The sequence below is a fragment of the Cryptomeria japonica genome, chromosome 3, assembly GCF_030272615.1.
Source record: "Cryptomeria japonica chromosome 3, Sugi_1.0, whole genome shotgun sequence".
NCBI classification, from domain to species: domain Eukaryota; kingdom Viridiplantae; phylum Streptophyta; class Pinopsida; order Cupressales; family Cupressaceae; genus Cryptomeria; species Cryptomeria japonica.
In genome coordinates this window covers 531,534,905-531,558,108 of record NC_081407.1, presented here as the reverse complement: position 1 = coordinate 531,558,108, position 23,204 = coordinate 531,534,905, and positions in this window count along the sequence as shown.

Sequence of the window (23,204 nt, the reverse complement as noted above, 5' to 3'; positions counted from 1 at the left end):
AGAATAGGCGGCGAAAGCAAATAGTCCTTCAGAGCTTGAAAGGCTGATTGACATTGCTCAGTCCATTTAAAAGTGACACCTTTATGCAATAGATGCTAGAATGGATGACATTCGTCAGCCAACTGAGCTATGAAGCGGCTGATTGACTGTAGCTTTCCTTGCAGACTTCTTAGTTGACAGAGATTAGAAGGAGGAGGCATATCCATTATTGCTTTAACCTTGGCAGGGTCGACTTCAATGCCTCTGTGAGAAATAATGTACCCTAGTAATTTGCCAGCTGTGACACCAAAGACACACTTCTTTGGATTGAGTCTGAGCTTATAGGTCTCCATTTGGTCAAAGATTGGGCCCAAGATGGTTAAATGACTATCTCTTGTGATAGATTTGCATAATAAGTCATCAACATAGTCCTCCATCAAAGTATGCATGAAATCATGAAAAATTGCCGTCATCGCTCTTTGATATGTTGCGCCTACATTTTTAAGACCGAAGGGCATCACATTCCAACAGTAGGTACCCCAAGCACATGTGAATGCAGTCTTATGTTGGTGTTCAGGAGCAATGCGAATTTGGTTATAGCCAGAGAAACCATCCATCAATGAGAGCATCTCATAGCCAGCAGTCATGTCAACTATGATGTCGATATTTGGTAGTGGAAAATCATCTTTAAGGCATGCTTTATTGTGATCCCTAAAATTTGTACAAATTCTGATGCCCCCAATTACTTTGCTAACTGGTACCAAATTTGAAATCCAGTCTGCATAATCGATGGGTCTGATAAAGCCCACATCCAGTAATTTTTTCAGTTCTACCTTGACCAGAAGAGCCACCTAGGGATGCATCTTTCTAAGTTTTAGTTTGACAGGCTTGGCATCTGCTTTTAAAGGCAAGCGATGGAGGACTAATTCTGGATCTAGGCCAGGCATATCTGCATAGGACCATGCAAAGTTGATCTTCTTCTAAAGAAAGAAATTGACAAAATCTATCTTTTCCTGTTTTGATAGAGAAGCAGCAAAATGAATGATCTTAGGGTTGTCAGGTGTACCCAAATTGATTTCTTCGGTCATTTCCACAAGCAATGTTGATTTATCTTGACTTGATAGGGGTATGTCCACTCTTCCACCTTTGGGCACCTCCGAGAGGTTTTCACCCATAGGTACATCTTTTATTTTTACTTTTGTATGATCAAAGAGTGCCTTACGGTTTTCACTCAAAGACCTATTCCTTTGATTTTTTACCTTTTCTTTTCTTTTTTCATTTTGATGACTGGAATATGGAGTTGACTCCCCAAAATATGCTATGGAATCTAGGTCAATAGCAAATCCTACCTTGTGATCACCTTGTGGTATGCCTTCCCGTAGTCCAAGGAATTCTGCAATTGCTTCGTCATTTTGAAAACAGTCCAATGTGAGTGGTTCATGTTGGTCATGTTGGATAAGCTGGGGATAGACGAGGGGCATGTCATCATCAGTTTTAAGAAGAGAGAGGACTAAGATGGTAAAGATGTAAACATCTATGGTATCACTGTCTGAACTACTTGTATCTGATTCGGAGCTTGGATCCCAGAATGACACTATCCAAGCATTAGGACATGTTTTAGGAAGAGGAGTTATTTCATGTTTGTCTTCCATAGGCAAGTTATTAGGGTCAAGGAAAATATTTTCAAGGGCATAGGAACTAGAAGAAAAAGAACTCCACTCCCATTCATTGGAGTCAGTTTCGGGTTGGGTATCCTCAGGTGTTATTTCATCATCAGAGTCATGCCCTTTTCCACACGTGGTCACTTTGGTAGAAGAGGATCCAATTCGCAATGATACAAAACCTAACCCTAAAGTTGGAGGTCGCATCTTGGGTATAACAGGTTCTAGCCTTCCATTGTTGTTTAGGCCTAAGCCACTGCAGCCATCATATCCTTTCTTTTGCAACATAGTAAATCCTTTGCCATACCGTTCCACTGGCAACCTGACAGGTGGGATCTCAGTTGGATCCTTATAAATCCAATCTATGACATCATCATCTAAAGTTTCTTTGTCAAGTTCACCCCATCTTGTAAATGTAGTGGGAGGTTGATATTGAATAACTACCTTAGGTTCCTTTTGCAACAAATGTGGTTTGCCATATGATTTTGGAGATATTGGTAAATTCCCGATGAGGAATGTTTGATCCATTGAATATTCTCTACATCCTTGTTCCTGTATCTTCAACTTTCCTTTGACAGCATCTAACAATTCATTAGGATCCACATAACTATGTGATTTGGCCTCTCTATTGACAGGGACTTGCTGCTAAGGGGTATCCTTGAGAGTAGCACAAAATTGAAATGGATTAGGATCTCCGGGAATTGTTATCTCAGTTCCATTGTAAGGATATTTTCAACATTGATGATAGGTGGATGGAACTGCTTTCATTGCATGGATCCATGGACGACCAAGAATCATATTGTAAGGGAGATCAAGGTCTAGGACCTGCAGAAAAGTGTTTTCTGTCATTGGACTGACTCTGATAGGCAATGTAATTATCCCTTTAGATGGGCGCTCAACATCATCATATGCTTTGATTGTTATTCTTTTGGAAGCATCAATGTCATTTTCTGTATAACCAAGACCAATGACCACTCTCAGGGTACAAATATTAAGACCCGCTCCACCATCTATCAAGACTCGTCAGATTTTACAACTATGGACAAAGACTTCAAGGCGTAAAGGATCATTATGAGGGAGCTTATCAGGTGAGATATCATTATCAGAAAATGCGACATTTTGGGAAACAGCTAGATGTCCAATTCGAGCTTGAAACTGGTCAACATCAATGTCCATCGGGACAGTGGACTCAATTAAAGCTTTATCCAGGACTGCACGATGCACGGGGGACATTTTCAACAACTCAAGGATTGATATTTGTGTAGGTGTCTTTCCTAGATGATCCAAGAGATTATACTGACTTGCAGGAGTTGGTTTGGGAGGAGCTGCAGGAGCTCCTTTCAGGACTATTTTGGGTCGACGAGTGGTGACTGTGCAAGAGGGATCTTGTCCCTTTATTCTTAGGGTGGAAACATACTCATTTGACGCACGGAAACAATTGATGACATTGTTGAAACTAGTCTTTGCATAATTTGTTGTTTGGGTAGAGTTTGAAGAAGATGCTTTACCCTTGTCATGATCAAGCAAAGGAGTTTTGAAAATGGTATGATCAGTGTTAGAGGTCGCATGGGGTGGATCTACCTCAATTGCTCCTTGCTCTAACAAGTCTTGAATCAGATGTTTCAATTGAAAACATGATGCAGTTTTATGTCCTTTGGACCGATGGTATTCACAATAGGCATTATCATTCCACCAATGCAGCTTTACCATAGGTTCTGCCTTGATATCTGGTAGCTTGATAAATTTTTCTTGTATTAATTGTTTCATTACTGATTCAATAGGCTCTCCCAATGGCGTAAATTGTCGAGGAGGCCCATCCCTCGATCAGAAAGGTTTGTGTTGTTGGTTTTGTTGTTGTCCTTGTTGTTGATTATATTGTTGATTGTATTGTTGAGTATGTTGTTGGTATTGCAGCTGTTGAGTGACATTGCTCACTGGTGTTTGATTTTGTTCCATAGTTGACATATTAGGAACACTCAATTTCTTGATTGTGAATTGGGGTTGATTTTCATTCCCTGCTCTTGCATCAACAACTCCGTCATTAGTGACATTCTTGTTCTTATACCAAAATCTATTTCTGTCCCCTGAATTGTTCATGTTTTCACTGTCTTTGTTAAGCTTAATGATTCCCTTGGCTACAAGAGCAGTTTCAATGTTCATCCCTTTCTTAATGAGTTTCTCTATAGTACTGGGACTTTTCAATTTTAGTTCATACATCATTTCTGGGACCAAATTTTGGATAAACAGATTCACTTGTTGTTCTTCAGGTATATCTAGGGAAGAACGACTATACAAGCTTCGCTATCATTGCAAGAAAGTCACTAATGGTTCACCTTGCTTTTGCTTGGTGTTGCATAAATCTGACATGGTCACGTCACTGTCGATGTTGAATGCGAAGTGAGATATAAACTTTTGAGCCAATTCAGACCAAGTCTTTATATTTCCTGGTAGATGCGAATACCAATCCATGGCTTGTCCCATGAGACTTCATGCAAATAATCACATTAAATATGTCTCCTCATAGCTCACTTTAGTACATGCCGCGAAAAATGCTCGAATGTGATCTTTTGGATTGCCATTCCCTTTATATTTCTCAAAATTAGGTGCTTCAAAATACTTAGGGAATGGAGGCATGTATAAGCTCTTGTCAAATGGATTAGGACATAAATCCTGATCTATATACAATTTCTTTGTTCCTTTAGTTTCTAATGCGTCAACTTGTCATTGCAACTTCTCTAGCTGTTGCGCAATTGTATCAAATTTTGGAGGTCCATCTATAATCCCAGTGGGTACTCTTTCTCGATACATCGTGTTTTCGATCAGTTGTTGATGCTCCGAAATGGTCTTTTTTGGTGTCTCTGGCATATAATGCTCTTGGTACATCTCTTGTTGTTGTGGTTGTGCCATGCCTTGATATCGACCTTGTTTTTGTGCTTCTTGTAGCCTAGGTTGATATTGCAATTGAGTGTGTTGTTGATATTGCACAGGCGCCAATTGTCATTGTGAAGTATGATAGCTTGTTTGCCTTGGCACATATTGAGGCACATGTTGTTGTTGATGCTGACGAATCAGAATTTGCTGACTTTGTGCCAAATGTTGTCGCGGTGTATATCCCATCATTTGCAAAAAACTGTGTTTGGGTGGTTTTTGTTGTTTCTCCTTAAGATGGGGTATGGCACTTGCATTAACTTGCTGTGTTGTTTGTCCAATCCACTGTCATGGTTGCAAGTTTGTATTAACTTGTAATGATGCAGAGGGCACTGCAACTTGTTGTCGAATGCGATATTGTTGTTATTGTACATTGCTTGTTTGCACATTCGATTGTACCTTTTGTGTATTACTCAATTGCTGCAACAATTGTTGTTGGTGCAAACCACTATCCGTAGCTCTTTGTGTCACCATTATCGAAGGATCTGTCGCAATAGTGTTTGGCAAATATATTGAGCTTAACGGGACATAAGAACTTTGTTGCATCATGGAATTGTTTTGGACATTGGTGATATCAGACAGTCCAGTCGTGAAGCTTTCTTGCATCTTAGATTTTGATCCAATTTTATACATGTAAGGAACCACTTCTTGTTGAGGGATAGTTGTCAATATTTGCGCGGTCTTCATTTGATCTTGTGTTACAGGTGTTGTGTTGAATAATGGATTATTTATTGTCTCAAATGGTGACTTTTGAGGAATAGTCACTATCAATGCCTTTGAAGCACGTTTACTCATCAAGGTAGGTTGAGTTTCTTGTTGCACATTTTCTTCATTTGGATGTGGAGAGAAACTTAACAGCTCACCGCCTTGTTGTTTTTGCACATTGATTTTCTCACTTGAGGAGGTCACATTACTCATCATGTTAAGATATTTTTGTGGGAACATCTTAAAGACCTTGTTCAAGAATTTATCCATCTTTCTTGTCAACTTTGGATCTTGAAGAAACATATCAATATCATCAGAAGCATCAGAATCTGATGAAGAATCTAGTTGGACATTTGGATTTGCCTCCTGTTGAATGCCTTGATCTGAACGAAATCCTTGTGAAAGAGTTTGTTCCTCATGTAACGTTTGAATTTCATGTTGCAGGTTTGGTTGATTCCAATCGAAAGGTGCGTTTCCTCTTGGTGTTGGTGGAACACTCCCATGTCCTGGTTTCATAGGTACAAACACTAGTTCATATAATGGAGGTGGTCCAAGTTGAACCATTCCATATGGTGGTAATGATGTGTTTGATAAACCTTCAATTTGTACCATTTGACTAGTTTGAAACTATGAATTTGATATGTTGTCAATGGGCTGATACGTTGGTTCACCCATCTTTTTAGATTTTGATCTTGTTTCAACAGGCATGTCACTTATGCAAATGCAATATTTTGGAAATTTTCAAGGACAATATATGATATGCAACTAAATGCAAACTAAATGAATGAGAATGCAATCTATGGCAAGAATGCAACCTATGTTTTTGGTTGTTTTTGAAGATTTTGACAAACTTTTGAAATGCAAATCTAAAAAGAGACCCTTAGGAAATTGAAATGATGTCTAGACCTCAAAGGACAAAAGGACCAAGTGACAAAAGGACAAAATGACAATGTCTCCCCTATATGCTTGGATACTAAGCTAGGTTTGACCAAATGACAATAATGACATAAAGAGAAAAGGTTTGATAAGGTCTAGACTTCTTAACAATGACTTAGGGTTTATCAAAGATTTTGATCACTCAAGTATGACAAAACCTATTTTTGACACTATATGCAAAGGGACAATTACTATGCAAATAACCTTAATATGATATGATAATGACCTAAGCTTAATGAAGAGACCTAGGGTATGCAAATATGAATGTATGACAATGGTATTACTCTAATGCAAGAGAACACATGCAAATGGATGACCCTTATTGATATGCAAAGGAGTATGACCTAGGTGAAACTTAACCTTGGTGATTGACAATGACTTTGCAAAATGCAAACCTAAGATGAACCTAAATCTAAGTGACATGAATGTTGAGACAAGATTTTGAAAAATGTTTAACAACCATGTTTGAAGGTGTTTTGAACTTTGTTGGATGAAATGTTCTTGTGTTTAGCCTTGTTCTAAATCAACTTGTCCTTTTTTTGAAATGAGATGCAATTCAACTTTTGACAAGCAAAGAAGACAAGATATTTCAACTTAGACTCAAGACAGTCATGCTCATTCACACATTTCTTATGGCAGGCAAGGACATTAGGTACTTGAGAGGTAGACTCGTTATGGGATTCAAGGAGAATACATAGATGCTTGACCCCACGGGCTCCCCTCCATAGCACTCACTTCTCAAGGCAGCCAAGCATCAGTCCCCATGGAAATCTCCCCATGGCGAACTTAGTATCTCTTCCAAGTATCCGAACTTGTCCTTCTCAAGCAACTAGAAGGATTTTTGGCCTCTAAATACAAAGTGTTTAGTCAGGATTTCTGTTAAGCGTTACTCCTTGGTGTCACACAAGCGTGATTGAGACATTAAGCCCACCAAGATACCAAACAAATGTAGTCGTGCAAGCACGATTTAGACCATAAGGTCCTACTTAGATGTTGATATGAGAAAGAGTTCAAGGGTCATCACTTCCCAAGTAACTGCAATTCCCACATAACCCTTCCTTCAAAGCTTTCTCCCATCAGGTATTTGTTTATAGTGAGTTAGAATGCCAAGGTATTCTAGCCGTACTCACTTTGGGTTGTTCCCTTCTCACGATTATCACTTGCTTGCAAAAGCAAATGGTCGGGAAGGCAGGCCCTCTAAAGGTGACACACAATCAAAAACATGAGCATGGTATTGAAGATCTGGATTTCTGATCACCCTAAGAAGGATGAGAGCATACTCTCCTACTCCAATGTCAAACTCAACAATCAAAGCAAACATATATTCATTCCATCCTATTTAGAAATCATACTAGGTGCCTAAATATTAATTACAAACACAAAGTTTAGTTGTAGTCCAAGGCAACCTGCAACAACCCAAGTCAGAAGTTTGATATGTTTAGTCTTTGACTATCGAACCTGCATAAAACATGTTAGTAGTTTCATTTGTTGTCTTTGTCATGAGTATGCCAAGGATCTGCATAGAGAATCAGTACCAAAAAACCAAAAAAGCAGAAATAGAATGCAAAAGAAAACAATTTGCAAGTAAAAAACTCTGTCTTTTACCTCTGTTTCTGGACTTACACAGGCGTAGAATGTCTAACATAGGCACAGAATGCTTGACACAAGCACAGATTGTCCTTGACATAGGCATATAATGCTTGACACAGGCGCAGAATGCTTGACACAGGTGCAGAAGTCCCCAGAAAACCCTGCATTACCCTGTTTCTTGGATTTTTGACCTACAAATCAACTCAAAAGCACTCAAAAGCATGGTTAAGTGGTTAGTTCACGTCGGGTTCACCAATTAATGTAAGGTAGGATTTCGGAAATCATCAAAGCAAATCAATTATTAATCATAGCTCAATCACAAAAGCTCAAATGCAATGATCAATCCTAATTACATCCAATAGAGACATGAAAGCAAAACATTCAAGATTGAAAGCTAAGCAAACCAAATGCAGATCTGAACATCTCCTTCATGTGGCTCCATTGTCCTTCTTTCTTCTTCAAATAGCTTTTTTTTGTGGATCTCACCTACAAGTGCATACACATGAGATGAAAGCAAGTAGACAAGATTGAAGCGCAAGAATACTCAAAGCATGATTGATTCGACAAAGTGATTAGTTGGGATTGAAGAAAATCATCCAATTTATAGACAAATTGGAGAAAAGATCAAATTAGCATGAAGAGATTCAAATGGAAATTGCAAATCAATATGACAAATTATGACAAATTATGACAAATTTGCACTTTCTATGCAAAATTGATTGATTGATAATTCATGACAAAATTATGACAACTTTCTATGTCAAAATTGATTGATTGATAATTCATGACAAAATATGACAAATTGAAATGTCATTCCCATGAAATTAGGAGAAAAATAGGAGGAAATTGAATTAGAAATTAGGAAAATTAGAAAATTGGAAAATAGGAATTAGGAAATTAGAAAAAGAGGAAATTAGGAATTTAGTGAATTAACTAATAATTTTTTAATTATTAATTAATTCACAAAGAGGGAATTTAGAAATTGATGAAAAATTAGGAAATTAGGAATTAGGAGAAATTAGGTAAATCAATTAATAATTTGTCATTTATTAATTAATTCACAAAAAGAGGAATAATTAGTTAGCCAATTAAATTAAACATTTAATTGTGACACGAAGACCTAGGATAAATAAATAAATTATTTAACCTAGAGGGAGAAATGACAAACAGGGTTAAATGAATAAAATCATGAAACCCTAAAAGATGAATTAGAAAAGGCAAGAATGACAATTAGGTCTTGACAAAAGATAATTGACGTCGATTCAATTTGATCATGATTTTGACTTGATAAAAGACCAATGTTGACAAACAATTTGAATGATAAATGCGCCAATTGACGAGGAACAATGACTAATTGATCCAAATTGACACAATTGAGAGAGATGACGATCGATGACAAATCAATCGCAAAATGACAAAATTGACAAGAAGACAAGGATCGATGACAAAATAGATCACAAGACGACAAGATTGATGACAAATTGATCAAAAGACAAGAATCGATGACAAATCGATCGCATGATGACAAGATTGAAAATGACAATGATCGATGACAAATCAATCGCATGATGACAGGATTGATAAGAGGACAAAACCCTAATTAGGATTGACAATGTCCAAAATGATGACAAATGAATACGCACATTGATGCGACAGGATAAGATTGACCAAAATCATGACTGAAGATTGTTATCAACAAGACCAAATTTGAAAGCGAGACAACTGAAGAATACAGAAGAAGGACTCAATGCTCGCAAATGATAAAGACCAAGTGTGTGACATAGGAGAAATGTTAATGCGACGCAAAAAACCCTAAAATAAGGCAATGCGCAAATGTTAAAGTACGATTCCGCAAGCGTTGACCATTTTTAGGTGTCTACAGCAGCTACTGGTTCACTTTTTCACACACACATCTCTGGAACCCACCATGGGGCCCGAAGACTACATTTTTTCGGCCTCCAAGACTAACTGCCATTTTTTTGTTATTTTCCAGGTTTCAGATTTTTTGGTTTTTCATCCGTACATCTCGTACGACAATTCTTACAGGCTGAAACGACAAACTATAGGTGTCGCACGAATTACAAACATATTATCGTACAAGTAGACCCTCTGTCATACGAGCAAATCCTCTATCATACAATGAGAAATCATCTATCATACGAACCAACATCATCAGCAATCTTGTCTCATACTATACTGCATCTTGTCTCATACGAGTCAAGTGTCTGTCATACAATTCTGTATTTTCTGGTAAAGGAGGCAAATTTCATATTTTTTTCATTTCTGATTGATTATTCTGACGACTGACCCTGACTGTTTATCTGTCTATCTCAGAGTTTTTCACAGCCTAACTAGTTTTTGCAGAACGCTTGTCGAAGAATATGCTTGTCGCACAAAGACAATATGACTATTGATTCGTTGTCTTTGCAGGTTGCCTGAAGGAGAATCGACTAAACATTGTGTATTCTTTAAATTCATTTTTAGGAACCTAACTTGCTATCTGGTTAAAGAAAAAATTTGTCTTTTGTACTTTTAGAAGATTCTGAGAGGTAGAAGAGTATGCTCTTGTCTTTGTCTAGACAATCAGAAATCCAGACCCTTGAAGCTTTTTCTTTGTTTGAGATTTGTACATCTTTAGCAGGCCTGCCCTCCCGAGGGGTTGAAAAACTCTTAAAGTCGTTACGGCCGGTGTGAGGGGAATGACCTAAGTGGGAATGGCTAGATGCCAAGTACTCCAACCCACTATAAAATAAATGTGATTTGATGAAAATCAAGTCAACGGTAGTGCTTGAGAATAGCTCTCCTCCATACCTTCAGGTATATTAAACCTTGGTTTTCAAGGTTGGAAGACCTCTTAGTTGATTTTATACCTTGACACGCCGAACGGATCCCTGACTAAATCCAATTTAAAATTAGAAGCTACCTGGTTCATCTCCGAAAGGGGGATAATCTTTATGCAAGAGAGATAGTAACTCTCCCAAGACACTTGTCATTTCGTGCCCCCATTAGCGTTTGGAGTCGGATAATACGGCGTTGAGAATCCATTGCGTGAGACTCAACGATCGTATTCTGATTAGCTATTGGGTGTGTACCTAAGTCTACAAGCAGAGGTTTTCTTTCCTCACCAAATTCCTTAGGGTTTGCATGCTGTGATTGGAGTCACTATACATACTACTTGTTTTCTATGTTTTCATCCTCGAAACAAAAAAAACTGAAATACCAAAAATCAGTGAAGACCAGAAACAACTCAGTGAGTCGAAACTCTGTCTGTGTTAGAAACTAGTCCATCCTAAGTTGAAACTCTGTCCATATCAGAAACTAGTCCATCCTAAGTCAAAACTCTATCTGTGTCAGAAACTAGTCCATCCTAAGTCAAAACTCTGTCCATGTCAGAAAATAGTCTATCCTGGTAAAAAATCAGTCCATCTCAAAATTGGTCATACTCAGCAATCAAAAAAAAAAACTCAAAATTTCTAGGCTCTGTCCTATGAGCAGTCATATGAGTCTGATAATTCATCATCCTATATCACATCCTGTGTCGTATGAGTTTTCTGGTTTGTCATCCTAGACCCAATTTTGTGTCATACGAGTCATTCTATTCTGTCATCTGACTCTGTATCCTGTGTCGTATGAAACAAAACATCTCTAAGTCTTTTGTCGTCCTGCACATGCCCATTTGTCATACAGTACGAGGTAGCAACTCATATGAAACATAACTATTGTCATCTTGTAGCTTCTAAATTGTCATCCAGTCTAGAAAATCCTGTCGTACAAGTCTCTGGTTTTGTCAGAACAGAACAATCAAACTTGCCTAAAAATAGCTTACAGCAAACATAATACTGGTTATCATTTTCCTGAGCATAAACAGATCAAGACAGTGTACCTCTGCCATTTACATTGCACGATTTGGTCAATCACCTCTCAGCTAATTCAATCAACTACCTATCAAATTTTAGTCAATTAGATAACGTCTTATACAGGATAGATCATTCTTGAAACTAGACTGCATCTTACACTACGCTTAGAATCAACTTGGATAACGTCTTAGATAGGATAGATCGTTCCTGAAATCAGACAAAATCTCAGTTGTTTCTCCCAAACAATACTCTAAATAGAACAACTAGCTCTAAAATTGATCTTGACCTCTGCATCACAAAACAACTCTAGGTCACACTAATCCATAAAAATGCCTATTCAAACCAGGAGTTCTCATAAGAAACAAGCCAAAGGCAAAGAACAAACCTTCACTTATCAAGATAATCCATTCTATGTGAAGGATCCCCTCACCGACATACTGTCATCATCAAGCGGACCAATTTTTTATGAACCAAAATCTCCCACTATACATGAGACAAAATACAATGATGGAAATAAAAATGACCATAATATTCCTGAAAATCATAATGACTCCTCATCATCAAGTGAGATTGACGAAGATGCTGAACCTCTAGAAAAAGAAATCCTTGACTGTCAGAAAGACAAAGACTTTAGAAAAATGATGAAAACTATCATGACCTGAGAAAAGGAAGACTATTTCTTAGAACTAGAAAATCAAGGTGCCAAACTTCCTATTGGATATGATGTTCAGACACTTGTTACTAAAAGGGAAGACTCACCTATAATCATGGTACACAAACAGTTACTAGCTTTGCGGACAGAGCTCACAGAGCTGAAGAATAAGGACAAGTCCCCGAAACAATATTCTCTAGAAACAATATGTCCCTTTCCATTTGACAAGAATTTACACATGACTCCATTCCCTTCACGAGTGGAAATCCCAAAATTTGACAAATATGACGGTACCTTAGATCCTCAAGATCATGTTAGGGAATTTAGTGTTGCTTGTATGGAATTCATGCACGATCAAATGTACCTCATGCGTCTCTTCCCAAGGAGTTTAGGAGGTCAAGCAATGGAATGGTTCTCAAGTCTTCCCAAAGGAATAAAAACATTTGAAGAACTAATCCAACTATTTTTACAAAAATACTCATACAACATTTGACATCCTGTGACTATGATCGATCTTTGTAATACTCAATAGAAAATAGGGGAACGTCTTCTTACTTTTCTCCAATGCTGGAGAAGGATGTTCTCTAGGTACCCACGACCTATTCCAGACTTTGAGAAAATGGATATATTTGTCAATAACTTGGTCCCCGAACTGAAATATAGCGTACAAATGCATGTACACCCATCATTTAACAAAATGGTAGATAATGACATTCGAATGGAAGATGTGCTCATAAAAAAAGGAGATATCACACCTTGGAAAGAAACACAAACAGGATCTAGCTCTAAAGAGAAGAACAAGTATTGGAAATTTGCCAAAGACAACAACAAGAATGTTGTTAATGATGGAGTAGTAGACACTGTCAAAACCAACTCAAAATCCACAATATTCAACCTGGCTAGTGGTACACAAGCACTTAAAGCCACTGAGATTGCAATAGAGAATCCGCCAAAGAAAACAAAAGAATGGTTCAAAGAAAAGCCTTGGCTTTCCAAACCTAAGCATGATTTTAGTCCTCTTGAAGAATCATATGAGTCTACTTTCAAAACTCTATTGGCAAACAACTTGATAACACTACCAGATAACTCCAGACCATATGATCTAGACGTCAAACCAAGATGGTGGAGAGAAAATGAATATTGTGACTTCCATCGGAATAAGGGTCATAACATAAACAATTGCATGAAGCTAAAACATGAGATTCAGGATCTCATAGACGCTAGTAAAGTTGTTGTTGGGAATCATCCAACCAATGTTGATCATAAAGCATTTAAAGAGCCTTTGCCTGCTTATGAACAAGGTGATTCCTCAAAGACCAAAGGAGGTGCCAAGGTAAATTATGCTTATGCCAGCCAGGACAACGTTATCAACATGATTGAACCTTCACACTCAGAATATTGCAATGTGATTATAGTTCAAGATAAACCAAATGAATCATGATATAAAAAAGCTCTAACCAGATCTCAAAAGAAAGTTACCCTCCAAGGAGCTAGTTCTTCCAAACCAGCTCAAGAAACATCAAATCCAACAGCCTTGCCAAACAAACAAAAGGAATCAACCTTGGACAAATTTAAAAGATTGACCTCATCATCATCCTTTGGATACAGTGTGGTTGAACAGTTAAAAAGGACAAATGCTCAAATTTTAATTTTTGAATTGCTACAGCTCTCATCTGCTCACAAGGAAATCCTAGACAAAGCATTGCTCACTACCACCATTCCAAAAGATTTAGACATTGATCAGTTTCAGTCTATGGTGGGTCATCTGACTTCACCTCACTATTTGAACTTCTCTAAGGGAGATGACAATTCATTAAATCATCCACATAACCAGCCATTGCATATTGAAGCCATGATCCACAAACACAGAGTTAAACATGTTTTGATAGATGAAGGCATGAGGTTGAATATCTGTACTTATCATCTGCTTACACAACTAGGATTCTCAAAAAATGTCATTGATTCGGGCGAGAAAATAATAATTAAAGCCTATGATGAAGAAGAGAGGACCTCCAAAGGTTTGATATCATTACCAATCAGAGTGGGACCGGTAGAGAGAGATGTCCCTTTCCAGGTTCTTGATATTCCATTGTCATACAATATATTACTGGGTAGGCCATGGATTCATGAAATGAAGGCAGTACCATCAACATATCACCAATGCTTAAAGTTTCCTTATAATGGAGCTGAAGTCAATATTCCTGCTGATACAAATGTCATATGTAATGCATTGACAAAAGGTGCAGATACTTTTGTGCCTCATAATAGGGTAGCCTCTCCAAATGAAGATCTAGAAACATTGACGAAAGACTTATAAAAGAGATTGAAAATTATAGATACCGGCATGGATGGCTACAAAATAGAACTGGTACTATCATTAGTTTCTCTCCCTCCATCACCAAAACAGTTGGGCAAGCCATCAGAGGCTATGAGGACACAAACTTTGGCTCCGAATACTATATATGATGGTCTCTTCATACAGTCTTCTACCTCCTTGGTGGATGAAATAGAAGAGGATGATGTGCTTAACTGGCTCTTTAAGGAAGATAGTCCAAATGAGGAGGTACGAAATTGTGAGACTTCCTCAAACCAATATGGTCATGGTTACAAAATAATTCAGCGCATGGGGTACTCAAGTACTAGTCCATTGGGCAAACAAAAAGAAGGTATTACTGAACCAATTCAGCTACAAACCAAATCCACACATGATAAGGCTGGACTGGGATACAATCCTAAAAAGACATCAGAACAAAAACATGTTTCTAAGTCTAAAGGCTTGAAAAAGATATCGCCTTTAACATTACATGAAGCAAACACTAAATAAAAAAAAGTAGAGTGTAGAAAAGAGAAAGAGGAATCAACGGTCAAGAAATAAGAAATAGTCAGTGCTCAAGCTTCGACGGTATCAGCTACAATAATACAAGAAGTTGAGGTTCCTGAGGATATAAGAGATGAAGTTGTGAGAATCAGAGAATTATTTGCACCATTAAAATTTCCAGTCACATATACTGGCAGGCAACAAGTAGATGATTCAGAGACTGATTCAAATGAGTATGAATGGTGTCCTAACTATCTTTCAGACACATCTACTACAAAAACTCCAAAAGAATCTAGTGGTGTCATTGATGATACTCAAGAGTTGATGTGCATAAAACTAGAGAGGGAAATACAAGAAATTAGACAAAAGAGACAAGCAAATTATGAACAAGCATTGAAAGAAGGAACAATACTAGAAAGCTTCTCATCCATGTGTCCTTATCCTAAAATAGAACAAATCAGTTATAGCACTACACAGGAAGAGTTAGAAGTTGTAGAACAAGAACCGGTTATCAATCCAGAAGAAGCTGAATGGAGTAGACAATAAAAAATCACAAAAACAATGAGATCATGTCAACAGGTGTGTCAAATACAAATGACAAATGAACTACAATATGAAGGAATTTGTAGCATTAAAGATGTTAGTATTGATACCATACATATGCTTACTAAATCACCTGAAAGAGACTTGGAAACTTCATCTGATAACTCTAATGATTCTAATGACTCTGATAATAGTCTTGTTCATGATGATACCCACTCATCCTCAAATTCTGAATCATTTGATACAAACAATGAAAATTTGCCTACTAGTCTTATTGTTGTTAAACCACAACATGACGTCCAGTCCGGCGTAGTAAACAACGTTACAAGTATGTCTATTGGATTAGATCGATTAAATATTAATGTGAACTTTAATAATCATGATTTGACGCTTCCTAGTCTCGAGACACTTACGCAAGGTATCAATCTGGAACTCGACTTTTCGATCTGTAGTTGTGGTGACAATACCGTGAACGCTCTTGAACCTATCCAAAATTTGTCCTTAATACATCCCAAATTGATTGACTGTACTTTACAGAATCAAGCCATGGATATACTTACTTTTTCCAATGACTATACATTATCCTATTATCTCAATGCAGTCGAACCTATGAACTCTTCCACCAATGAATGGAGTGAAAATATGATTGAAGAGGATATCAAGTATCTTAGTCGCAAAAACAAGAAAAATAAAAATGAAAGATCTGATGGCGAAAACCATATTGTGGCGATGTCAGAATCTAAAAAATAGAAAATAAGAGATGTACCTAAAGGTGAAAACCTCTCTAAGGTGCCTGAAGGTGAGATACTTGGTATACTGCCTAGTCATTTTCAGGAGCGGTCTTCCATATTGATCGAGCCAACTCAACTAGTGAATATCGGGAATCAAGAGACACCACAAATTATTCATGTAGCTCAATCACTATCGGTAGAGGAATTGAAGGATTTCACTCAACTATTCTTAGAGAAGAAAATAAATTTTGCATGCACGTACTCTGATATGCCAGGCTTGGATCCTAATCTCATTATGCACCATCTCTCAATCACACCAAGAGTAAAACCACTTAAACAAAAACTCCGTAAGATGCACCCGCATGTTGTACTATTGGTCAAAGTTGAATTAGAGAAACTACTCAAAGCTGGATTTATCAGAGCAATAGATTATGTTGAATGGATTTCCAACATAGTACCTATGTCGAAGGCAGATAAATCTATCAGAGTTTGTATAGATTTTAGAGATCTCAATAAAGCATGTCCAAAAGATGACTTTCCATTGCCAAATATTGATATGATAGTCGACATGATAGCTGGGTATGAGATGTACTCACTAATGGATGGATTTCCGACTACAATCAGATTAAAATTGCTCCTGGAGATCAAGAAAAGACAACTTTCACCTGTGCATGGGGAACCTTTTGCTGGAACATTATGCCATTTGGGTTAAAGAATGCAGGAGCAACCTATCAGAGAGCAATTACAACTATCTTTCATGACATGATGCATAAGAATATGGAAGATTATGTTGATGACACCTTAGTGAAGACTATGAAAAGATCAACGCATATTCAAGAGTTAGGTCCTATACTTGAAAGAATGGAAAAGTTCAAGCTCTGATTAAATCCAAACAAGTGTGCATTTGGAGTGACATCTGGTAGGCTACTTGGCTACATCATTTCAAAGAAGGGCATCGAGGTTGATCCTGAGAAGGTCCAAGCTATAATGGAAATGCCGCCTCCAAAGAACATCAGTCAAATGAGAAGTCTACAAGGAAATCTCCAATCTATTAGAAGATTCATTTCTCAACTAGTAGACAAGGCTCAACCTTTTACAAAAGTATTGAGAAAATGAATAATATACAACTGGGATCAGCAGTGTGAACAACATCTTCAGCAGATAAAAGAGTACCTATCTAATCCACCAATATTGATGCCACCTATTCAAGGTGAGTCACTAATCTTATTGATAACTCAATGATGAACCACTAGTACCAAACCGGTACTGAGAGGAGGGGTGAATTAGTACCAGCACAAATACAGTTCAAAACCAGTTTGACACCAAATATTCCAAATGACTGACAAACAGGGATACCGGTAAAATAGAGTGCAACTAGTAACATTCAGTACAACTCAATCAGTCATGAACCGGTCACTCAATAAGCTTTCCTCTTAGCTCAATACTACAGTATCATTATATTCTCATGCATAAACAAGTAAACTTAACCATCAGATCTTCACAATAGTGAGTTCAATATGTTTTATAGACAGGCATAAAACATAGAACCTTCATGTGCTTAACAGGTAAAACAAAGCATCACAAGACAAAAGCATTTCACATGACACACATATTTTTTCACGTGGAAACCCAACTGGGAAAAACCACGGTGGGTATGAATACCCACAAGATTCTTTTTGAACTCTTTAGAAGTCCACTCTATTAGGAGCCTTGTCCGGTTAAGGACATTACAATAGGTTCTGGTAGGAACCGATCCTATTAGGGATCACCCAGTTAAGGGTTAAACCTGGTAGGATCACCTTGTTAGAGGATTTCAAGAACTCAATAGCTGAAAGGATCTCCTAAGCTCTCTAGCTTCTTAGAACTCATTAGCCTTGAGTTACCTGGTTAAGGGATTTTAATCAAGCTGGTTAAGACCACTCAATTTAAGGGATTTTGAATCAATCCAGTTAAGGCTACCCTGTTAAGGGATTTTACAACTGTTGAAGTGGTTAGAGATCAATAGGTATTACAATGATCTGTTAACAACACTAAATGCTAATGCAAATCCATTTAGGCTCCTCTTCACCTTCTGCACATTCACTTTGTAGATATCTCTTCTCTCCTTTGGTCTGGCAAGAATCACGTATCACTTCTCTTGGATACACACTCACAACTTTTGCCAACAACTTCAGAAAGAAACACAACATCGACCTTATAGGAAACATACAGGTCGGTAGCAAAACCCCTAAACCCTAAACCTATTAGGTTAAGAAATTCAAACGGTTCAATCCTGACCATTGAATCATACTGCATTAAATGCAACAATCTTGAATCGATCTCAAGACATTCTCCATCATCCATTATCCACTGATTTCATGGCGGCTGATAACCCTTTACGCATTATCACCGTTTGACAGACTTCGCTCATTCCCGAGGTAGATAGGAATAGTCTTCTTCATGCAAGATCCTTCACGTGCATAGATCTTACGTGGCAACACGATTTGTCCTCCATCATACTACCAACTCATCACAAAAGATCACCGCTTGAGTCACACAGACTTGAGGTACTCCAACTAGAAACCCTGAAGTGGAAGCTACCTACCAACCGGTAGTCATACAATGCTTCCATGTGCTAGTTCCCATAACTACATGCCGGTTCACCTTGAACAAATATGTCACTTCACTTTGGCATATAAACCGGTTCATACATATGTTGGTTCCTCTCTCTTCACATATCACATGTGCCGGTTCACACCATGTCTCATATTGACATCAATGACAACATACAATATCATTATGTCTTCATGTTGGTTCACATAATGCCATGCCGGTTCACATAATGCCAACAATCTCCCCCTTTGGCATTGATGGCAATATACAAAAGATATCTTCTCTACTTCACATCTTCTCCCCATTTGCTACAGATATCTTTTCGCTTCACTCCTTCTCCCCCTTTGACAACAATGCCAAAATGGAGGTATAGTCATCACTATTTCATCATGCTACTCCCCCTAAGGAGTAGCATCCTTCAACACACCAATCAACCAAAAATTTGTCTTTCTAGTACCTGACTGATGTGGAAGAATCACTTTTAGTTCACCTCCTGAAGGGGCAATACCCCTAATTCACCTCTCAAATGCACAAATGTTGTCTTTGGAAGAGGCTTGGTGAATATGTCTGCTAACTGCTCCTTACTAGACACATGCTCCAATGCAATCTCTTTATTCTGAACCTTTTCCCTCAAGAAATGATACTTAAGCTCAAAATGCTTGGTTCTAGAATGTAAAACCGGATTCTTTGATATATTGATAGCACTTGTGTTATCACAGAATATACTTACCGGTTTAGATACAAGGATCTTGAAGCCTTCCAGTACATGCTTCATCCAAATTGTCTAAGTGCAGTTCATGAAAGATGCAACATACTCCGCTTCCACTATAGACTAAGAGATACAACTCTGCTTTTTACTCATCCATGAGACTATTCTACCACCAAGAAAGAATGCACCACTGGTTGTGCTTTTCCGGTCATCCACATTGCCTGCCCAATCAGCATCTGTGAACACTTTCAGATTGAAATTATTGCTGTATGGGTACCACAATCCATAGTCAATTGTTCCCTTCAGATACCTAAGAATCCACTTGACTGAAATCAAGTGAGATTCTCTTGGACTCTTTTGGAATCTTGCAGTAATGCCAACTACATGTGCAATATCTAGTCTTCTATGCACTACATAATGCAACTTACCAATCATTGATCAGTATTCCTTCTCATCAACTAGTGCAGAATCATCCTCTTTTGTCAATTTGCAACCGATCACCATCGGTGTACCAACCGGTTTGCTATCTTCCATGCCAAAAGTCTTCAACACCTATTTGACATATTTGGACTGAGTGATGAAGATTCCATCTTCCATCTACTAGATCTACAGTCCAATGAAGAACTTAATCTCCCCTATGAGTGACATCTCAAACTCTTTCTTCATCTCATCAGCAAACTCATGACTCATCTTGTCATCTCCACCAAAGATGATGTCATCAACAAAAACTTCACAGATGAGAATCTAATCTCCTTCAGACTTCAAGTAGATATTGCTATCTTCACTTGTTCTCTCAAATCCAATCTTCACAAGATGGGAATGTAGGTGCTCTTACCATGCCCTAGGTGCTTGCTTTAGACCATATAATGTTTTATGTAGCTTCACCTTCAATGAATGATTTCACCTTCAACCATCCTCATATCCTCAAATTTACCTCTAATGCTTTCTTCCTTAGCTTTCTTTACATGCTCATCACCATCATAGATGTTTTCCAGTGCATCCCATACATCCTTAGGTGTATCCTTGTCTTGTACATCAATAAACTCAATATCAGACAAACTTCCATGACTTGCCCATTTTCTTGGATCTCTCTCTTCTGATCATCAGTCAGAGTGCTAGTGGGAGTAACATAGGCATTCTTAATATAGCTCCAGTGTTGGGCACCCATACTCTTGATGTAAATATTCATTTTGTCCTTCCATATCTTAAAGTTATCTCTATTGAACTTAGGACCTTCCCTCTTCACCATTACAATAGGATCTTTTACCTCAAGCGGTTAAGCTTATATCACTGACGACATGGAGTTTCTCTGATACCAATTGATGAATAATGATGAACAGCAGATACCCCAACTAGTACTGAGAGGGGGGGTGAATCGGTATAGATAAAAACTCTCACAACAACTTATCTAGCTAAAGCAAAACCAACTGGTTATCACCATTACTGAACTTAACCATGGCAATACAAGTTAAACATAGTAAGACATTAGATACCATAGACATATGCATGTGGTATACTAGAAATACAATAACCTATTAACCATATACTTCATAAACATCTCATGGAAAATGCATAACACATAACACACCGATTTTTCACGTGGAAACCCAAATGGGAAAAACCACGGTAGGGATGAATATCCACAAGCTTGTTTTGAACTCTTTTGAAGCTCACCCTGTTAGGATCCTAGTCCAGTTAAAGACTTTACAATAAGGTTTTGCTATGAACCGATCCTGTTAGTGATCACCTGGTTAAGGGATGGCTATATACCCTGTTAAAGGTTGAAACCCTATTAAAGGTTACCTCACTAGAGGATTTGAAGAACTCAATGATCTTGAGTCACCTGTTTACAAGTTTTACAATAAGCATGTTAAAGCTACTCAGTAAAGAGATTTCCAACTATTGAAATTATTAGAAGACAACATGTAAAACTCTAATCTAATAATAGCACTACATGCCAAGGCAGATCCTTTTCATATCCTCTACTCTGCAATCACACTTTGCAGTTTCCCTCTTACTGGTCTGGCAAGTATCAAGTATCTCATCACTCAAATACACACACACATAACATTTGCAACAACTTTACAATAACAAACATCATTGACCTTATAGGCAACAGTTAGGTCTGTAACATAAACCCTAAACCCTAAGCATCTTAGGTTTACAACACAGGCGGTCCAATCCTGACCGTCCAAACATTTTGCATAGAGCTTTACAATTTCAAACAGATCACAAGACAATTTGCATCATTCATTCTTCACCGCACATGGGAATTAGTAACCCATCATGCTCTCTTCTCATTCCACTAAGAAGAATGATCATTCTCGAGGTAGACTCCAAACGCGGTCGATCTTCTCATGCAAGATCCTCGAGAAAATCCTTCAAGTACACAAGGCTGACATAGCACCTCGATCTCATTCACATCTCTTAGCTAACTCATCACATAGTATCATCAGTTTCATCGCACAAGATGAATCATCAAATCAATAACCCTAGAGCTGAGACTATCAACCAGTAGTCACACTTAGTGAAACCCTGACACTGGTTCACTACATCTCTTCATACCTCTTCATACCAGTTCACCAACTTCTTGACATCAATGACAACATACATTATCATCATATCAACATATTGGTTCACCATATGCCAATGATAGCCAACAATTGGGACATTTGGAGCTCTAACCATGATGTTGATTCCATAGTCTTCACACCAATTTGAGTGCGTCAGGCAATACCGGAGACCCGCTGCATATGGCCCACCAGTAAGTAGCCAAAATCCCTTTTTGTTTTTGATTAATTTCATTGGTTTTTGTCATGTTTTTCAAATTTTTGGTCAAAATTTTGCCATTTTAGCATGTAGGGTAGGTCTTTTAGTGCATACAATATAAAGTTTAGCACATAGAAAACCCTAGGTAGGTTTACCATCTACGTGTCAAATATTAGCATGGTCGGTGGGTAGGTTAGTGTGTAGGGTGATTTTAGTGCATAGGGTTCATAGGGAAGCACAAAGAGTATGATAGGTAGCGCGTAGGATAGCTTTAGTGCATCGGGTAAATAGGGTAGCATGACTAGTATGACAATTAGTACATAGGTTACAACACGTCGGGTAAACAGGGTAGTGCATTGAAGTCATTTTGTAGTGTGGGATAGAAAGATAATGCATACATGGAAAATTTTCGCACATACGTGATAGCTTAGCACTTTGGAGTCCTAATTTAGCGTGTAGGGCAAAAAGTTGGAAACAAAAGGTGTTTTGAAAAATGCATCATGAGTCAAATGGAGTGGATAGGCTGCGTAGATCTCGATATGGGTTCATTGATTGTCTAATATTTTTCGTGATCTAATGTGAGATTCTGATATGTTGTTGGATTGTGATATGAGTCTATGGTCGATATGGACCTTGTTTCGATATGAGTCACTTTTTGATATGAGTCAAGTTATTGATATAGATATAATTTTGTTATGGGTCAAGTTGTCGATATGGGCCTTGATTTCGATATG